Source organism: Marmota marmota, unplaced genomic scaffold (assembly GCF_001458135.2).
Source record: "Marmota marmota marmota unplaced genomic scaffold, marMar, whole genome shotgun sequence".
NCBI classification, from domain to species: Eukaryota; Metazoa; Chordata; class Mammalia; order Rodentia; family Sciuridae; genus Marmota; species Marmota marmota.
In genome coordinates this window covers 19,465,088-19,471,300 of record NW_025999960.1, presented here as the reverse complement: position 1 = coordinate 19,471,300, position 6,213 = coordinate 19,465,088, and the positions used below count along the sequence as shown (strand labels likewise).

Below are 6,213 nucleotides of genomic sequence, written 5' to 3'. Positions count from 1 at the left end.
CAGTGAGGAATGCCCCGCCATGAATACTAAGGGCAAGAAGAAGAGAAAGGGCTAGAGCTAGAGGGGGCTGGGTGATGTTTAGCTGCTGGGGTGATTAATGGGGGTGAACGGAGGGTGAAACTCAAACCCTTCGAACAGAGATGGTGGGGAATGGTTGTTCAAGAACAACGGTGCACTGTTTCATCAAGAAAGCCAATGTCCAGAGGAGGGGTGGGTGGGGACATGCCAGGCACTGTTGCTCCTTCCTTTTTTTTTCTTTTTCCCCCAAGGTCTCTTTATTTACCATCAAACAGTACATTAAAATATACTAGCTAGCTCCTGGAGAACCCTCTCAACAGGCTTCCTACCTGTGTCCTGACTTGAGCAAGATCAAGGATGCTGGGCTAGCTCTCAGGAAAAGCAGGTGAGTTTGGGGATCCTGGTTGAGGAGACTCCATGAACCAGCCGACTGGTGGGGTGTAAAGTGGCCACTGGCTTCCTTCTAGACAGGCACTGAGAGATACATGGAGTTTGGGTCTCCAAATGTCCTTTGGAAAGCTGTAATGTTCTTAGAGCAAAGGTCTCAGGGGAATCCAGGCCTCAGGGAGGGAGAAAATGCTCTTTTTTCATGAGAAGAAAGAGTAGAGAATTGGCTACAGGGGGGTTGCTCCCTCTGGCCCTTGTTTCAGGGTGTTGATCTGGGTTTGAAGAATGTAGGTAAAGCTTGTAGGAAGTAATCAGCACCCCTTCATTGCCTACTTCTGTCTCTTTCTCTAGGTTCAGCTGTGGTTGGGACCTGCTCATCCTGCCCCTAACCTCCATATTTCCAGAGGGTAGGAGAGGAGAAAGGGAACAACTATTTCATGCTGGGTGAGCTGAAAATAGGGATTTAGGTGGAAATTATCTCATGGGATAGGAGCAGTTTTCTCCTTCTCTATGTCTTTACAGATGTGAAACAACTGACAGATCCCACTTCCCCACCCCTAAGAACATAGTGCCTCTTGAAGCCTGTGGCTCCATATTGTGTGTGTGTGTGTGTGTGTGTGTGTGTGTGTGTGGCTGTATGGAAAGGAAAGTCAGAAAAAGGACCAGGTATATTCAGGGGACCTAGAGGTTTGAGGGAGGCCAGCGTTTCCTTAAGGCAGGAGAGGCAGAATATCCATTCTTCATCTCAGATTGCTTAGGTATTATGCCTGGGAGCCCTGCCACCTGGCCTTCATTCCTGACTCTAAAGTTTGACCAAGCTGCTTCTCTAGTTGGAGTCTAGTTTCCTAGTCTCCCCAGGAGCCAATCTTACCAGCACTTTGAAATCTGAGGTTAGTGGGAGGTGGTTGTATTGAGTACAAATACTCTGTAAAGTACAACATGAATTGACTAGTAACGAGGCAACTTTTCCACAGATGGCCGAGTTCAAGGGCTGTCTTTAAGAGGTTCTGGGCCTCAGTTTGCTTGTTGCAGAGGGCAGGGGCTAACTGAGGCTGCCTTCTGCTTCACAGAAGAGAAGGAAATAAACAGGGCTACTGAAGAGCAATGGTCACAATCAACAGTCTTAATTATGAATTAAAAATTTATAATTATTCTAGATTTGCAGATAAGCAGGAGCCCACTGAAATTATTTCCCAGGGAGAAATATAGTCAGAGGTGGTGGGAAGGGGACTTCGGTGCAGTCATTATTTCCAGAGGCCATTATGGTCATTACTCTGCTTCCCAACCAGAACCTGGAAGAGATTCATTAGTTTCCTTGGCCATTCCTCCTAACACTACCCACCCCCAAACTTCTAAATACAGAACCCCACCGCTTCTCTGTTCTTCTGGAGGCCAGAGGGTCATTTGTACCAAAGTGACCTCAGAATCTGGACTCTAGATTTCTGGAGTCTTTCTGTTCTCTGCTTCCCATTTTGCTATTTATATGTGGGATCCCCTGCAAGAGGGGTTGGGGGTCCCAAAGAGGTGTGGCCATCTTCCTGGGTCTTCTTCCTCTCCTTTGATAGGGAGTGCCTAGGCATCTTCCTATTGTGGTGGAAGGTCTCTTCAAACTCTGTGTGAGAAGAGAGACTGGGAGCACCCTTTCTAATGTGAATGCCTTTGGTTCCAGGATCTGGATTTGAGGGACTGGCTCTGACATCTGCATAAGAGGGTTGGGAATATAGCTCAGTGGTAGAGCACTTGTCTAGCATGCTTGAGGCCCTAGAGTCTTATCTCCAACACCACAAAAGCCAAACACACAAACACACACAAAACAAAACAAAACAAAAGAAAACAAACCTAAGTGGTACCAGTATTGGACAAGGGACAAGGTGCCTAAGTAGGAGTAGGTGGGCATACCCAACACCAGACTTGGTTCTCTACTTTTCCCCTCCCCAACATCATAATCCCAAATTCTTACATCAAGTGATTTAAAAATAGTTTCAAGGAACCCTAAGAACCACTCAGTCCCTCACAGCTCCAGGGTGTGTGTGTGTGTGTGTGTGTGTGTGTGTCTCAAAAATAGGAGACTCCTGTTTTTCCAAATATACAAACACTTTGAAGACAAAAAAAACACTTCTGACCATCAGGAGATCTTTGGTTACCATCTATGCTGTGACACTACCTCCTCCAAAATGCTAGAAGAGGGACCTGTTCTAGGACCAAGGGGATTTGGGGTTAGAAAGGAATTCCAGTCCTTCCTTCCCCTTCATTTGCATCAAATATACATGTTAAACTAAATCTACCGGACAGGAGGAAGAGAGTTGGAACCAGGACCCAGAAATGGCCTTGCCAAATCTGAGGGTACAAGAGCACACTAAATAAAACCTGGCTTTCTAGGCAAGGTGGAAGGTCAGCCAGACACACCCGCTGGCACACTGTCAGCAGTACCCTGCCCTTCGCTCAGCTTTATCCTTACCTGGCCGGCTTTTAGTCTCCAGAGGAGGATGGGGTAGGGTCTGTAAGGCAAGTTACCTAGAGGTGGAAAACACGTTGTGTTTTTCAAAATGCCACTCATTTGGCCTTCAAATATGAGAAATCTCTAAACTTCTTCCCTAGCTTCCTCCTATTCTCTACCCTCCTCACCAATTCACACTCAAATCTTAGCTACAGAAAATCTTAAATGTAGGAGGACAAACCTTCCTGACCTACTATTTTGCCCCACCTGCAACCCCTGTCCCCTCCCCCCAAATTTTTTCTCTCCTGAGTCTTAGCTCTTCGCTTCTTTAAAAAAAAAAAAAAACGAAGAAGAAGGAATTTTCAATAGTCCCACTTGTCAAGCGAAGACCATCTTTTAACCTTCAACAGCAGCGAAAGCCGTGTGAACTCTCGGTGAACCAAGATTGAAGTCATAAATCACGCGTACAAAGGCGGCTGCGGAGGCTGGCGCGGGCTGCTGCACCTTTAACGCTTTCTGGGGCTGACAGGCGGCGGCCCAGCTAAAGTTCACAGCGCCCGGGGAGGCCTCTGGCTGTTCCCGCAAAGCAAAGGGGAGGAAGGCATTTTCCGCTCCTGCCAGCCCGCTCCATCCCGGCCGATTATCCCCCTCGCCCCAGCCCGCCCCCGCTCTCCCGCCGCGGTCGGCTGTATTTAGATAGGCAGCCACATCTACACGGACAAAATAACAGCTGGTTTGGTCTTTGGCATTTTCTACAGGACCCCATGAGATGGCCTTTCCTCCCCGTCCTCCCTCTAGCACTGGGCATCCTTCATCCCTACGCAGGCCGATGACCAGGATCCTTGAGATTCCAATAGGCATTGCAACTAGGAACACCTGGCTGAAACCCGTCCTGGAGTTAGATTTTATTTTTTCTTTACCTTCTCTTTCCCTTTTTCCTTTTCTTTCTTCCTTTCTTGTTTTTAAGAAGCTGTTTGGCCTCGACCCAGGGGTAACTGGGGTGGGAAAAGAACCATGCAACCACCAGCTATCAGCCCCCCAGGAGATGTCCAGGCTCTGTAGAGCCCGGACTTCCTTCCTTGCCTCAGCCTCGGCCTCCTCCTCCTCCTTCTGGATCGTTTTTCCCTCCTCCCACTGTATTTTCTTCGGTTTAATTAAAGTCCAGCAACTCCACTAGCCTCTCCTTGGCGTTTCTCTTGGAAAGAGGAAACCAGTCGGCCCATCCATCGACCACAGGCCGATCGGCCCCAGCACAACCCCAGCCTGCAGCCAGAGGGGCCTCCCCTCGCCCGCCTCCTTCACCCCTAACAGCCTTCTCCCACACCCCTCAGTCTTCCCGCAGGTGTGCAGCTACTTGGCTTGCGGGTCTGAACCACCAGGGCTGGGCAGGAGGACTGTGCTCATCTTTCCCAGACCCTCAAATTTACTCCACAAAGTTTAGAGGGTGATTAGACCCTGGCCCATTCAGCCTGCTCCCCCAAATCCATGGTTGACGGATCTGATATGACAAAAGCCCGTGATGGATTCGGTATATGTTAATTCACAATGCCCTTTCCTCCAGAATTTAACTATAAGTTAATATACACCGGAAACCACGCGCATACACGCTCGTTAATGGGCTTAGGTATTAGCGAGTCCTAACGATGCATACAAATGTGCTCTGCGCTCTGTAGGCCCCTCAAGATTTATGGGCCTTGAGCTCTCTGAAGCTGTAAACAAGAGGAAAAAAAAAAGAGAAAGCGAGAGAGACTGGGGGAAAGAGACAGAGGCCTGACTCGCCCCTCCAGATTGTGGGAGAGAAGGGATTCATACGTATTTTCTTTGCCTTGCGATCTCGGTGCGTGTGGGTTTTGGCATCGGTCTGGGGGTGGTGTTCTGCCTGAATGCTGGTGCGCGTGGGTAGCGTGCTGTTTGTGTGCTGGGGGATAGGAGAACGCCTGCCTCATTTGAATGGCTGTGCAAGGGCCCGAACCTAAGAGGCATTTGTGGGTATATACATGTGAGTGAGTGTGTGCACCGTGTTAGGTGTGTGTGTGTCTGTGCGGTCCCCATTCACTTGTGACAGACAGGCCTCCCTCTGGGCCAGGCTGTTGTCCCTTGAACCTGATGAACAAATCTCTAACAATCATAATAACAATAAATAACAATAATAAAAGCAGTAGTTCAGAGTTCCACCCTAGTAGGGTAACAATAAAATGCCCAGGAGATATTTTGAGGAGGGGGCAGAGGAAGGGGTCACTATCACAGGATCTCAGATGAAGACTAGAAAGGAAGTTAGCTTCTTTAAATGCCCTGGGGGGCTGGCGCTGGGAATCCCCTCCCTAGACGGAGCCCTCTGACCAGAGGAGGAGAGGAAGAGCCAGGAGGCCACTCTTTCCTGCTTCTTTTTCAATTCTTTTGCTTTGAACGAGAAGGAAAGGGATCCCACTTACAGGGTGGTTAGTAGCTTTGGGGATTCTCTGGGATCCCCTGTCTTAATGAGAAGGCCAAAGGTGCAGGGTCAGGCCAAAGGACCGAGTTAAATGAAGCTCTGAGCGCAGCCTCGATCCCCGCGGCCCGGGCGGCAGAGGTGCCCAGGAGGACTAGCCGCGGGGCCGGGCGGGAAGCAGAAAAATATTTATGGCCGCCCGGCCAGGAGAGTGGGGAGAACTGGAGAGCGGAGAGCGAAGGAAGCCGGGGTTTCTGCAGGCCCAGGGAAAGTTCCCTTCCTAGAGTCTTTTTTAAAAGAAAACGAAGGGAAGAGTTGAAGCGCCTTGAATTTTCCTTCGGGAGCATGGAGCCAAGCGGATTTCCGCAAAGGAAGCGAAGATCACAGTCCAGGGTCCTGCAGTGTCCGCCTCATTCTCTCCAGGTACAGCTTTCTGATAATTTTATCAATTAATTTGTTTGGGGGAGGAGGGAGTCAGAGGTGTAGAGAGGTACGACGTTTGCGGGAGAGGAAGCCGCCATGCAGTTTCGGGTCTAACGAAATCCTTCTTTTAAAAAAATTCTCCTCCCCCAAAAATAAGATCAGAAAGAAAAATATATAAGAACAAATATTAACCAACTTTTTTAAAAGAGAAAAGAAAAGAAAATGACCATAACCTAGGAGCATGAGAACTTCTAAAAGATTTCAATCACAAACCTTTTCAGAGGTTTGGATTCTTTTTCAACCGCCCGTGGCCTATTTGGTCTGAAAAGAGATACGCCATCCACTGAGTCACCGCTTTAAGACCAAGGCACACAAAGATTCCCGAGAGCGCCCTGGGCGTCCTCGAATTGGGGAGGGTACTGTGATAACACAAAATAGCAATCAAATAAAATAAAATACAATAAAACAGGCTGAAGCGCTGCGCGCAGGGCGCAGGGAGAACGCCCAGGTCTTGAGTTCC

The 6,213-nt window shown here is 48.9% G+C and overlaps 1 long non-coding RNA gene across 1 annotated transcript in view; it reads left to right on the top strand.

Moving 5' to 3' along the window:
* The first annotated feature begins 203 nt into the window (after positions 1-203).
* LOC125616683 overlaps positions 204-6,213 on the top strand; it is a 6,743-nt gene continuing 733 nt past the window's right edge. The window contains exons 1-3 of the long non-coding RNA XR_007347431.1: positions 204-403; positions 757-849; positions 3,601-5,693. This is a non-coding gene — a long non-coding RNA (uncharacterized LOC125616683). The remainder of the gene's footprint in view (positions 404-756; positions 850-3,600; positions 5,694-6,213) is intronic.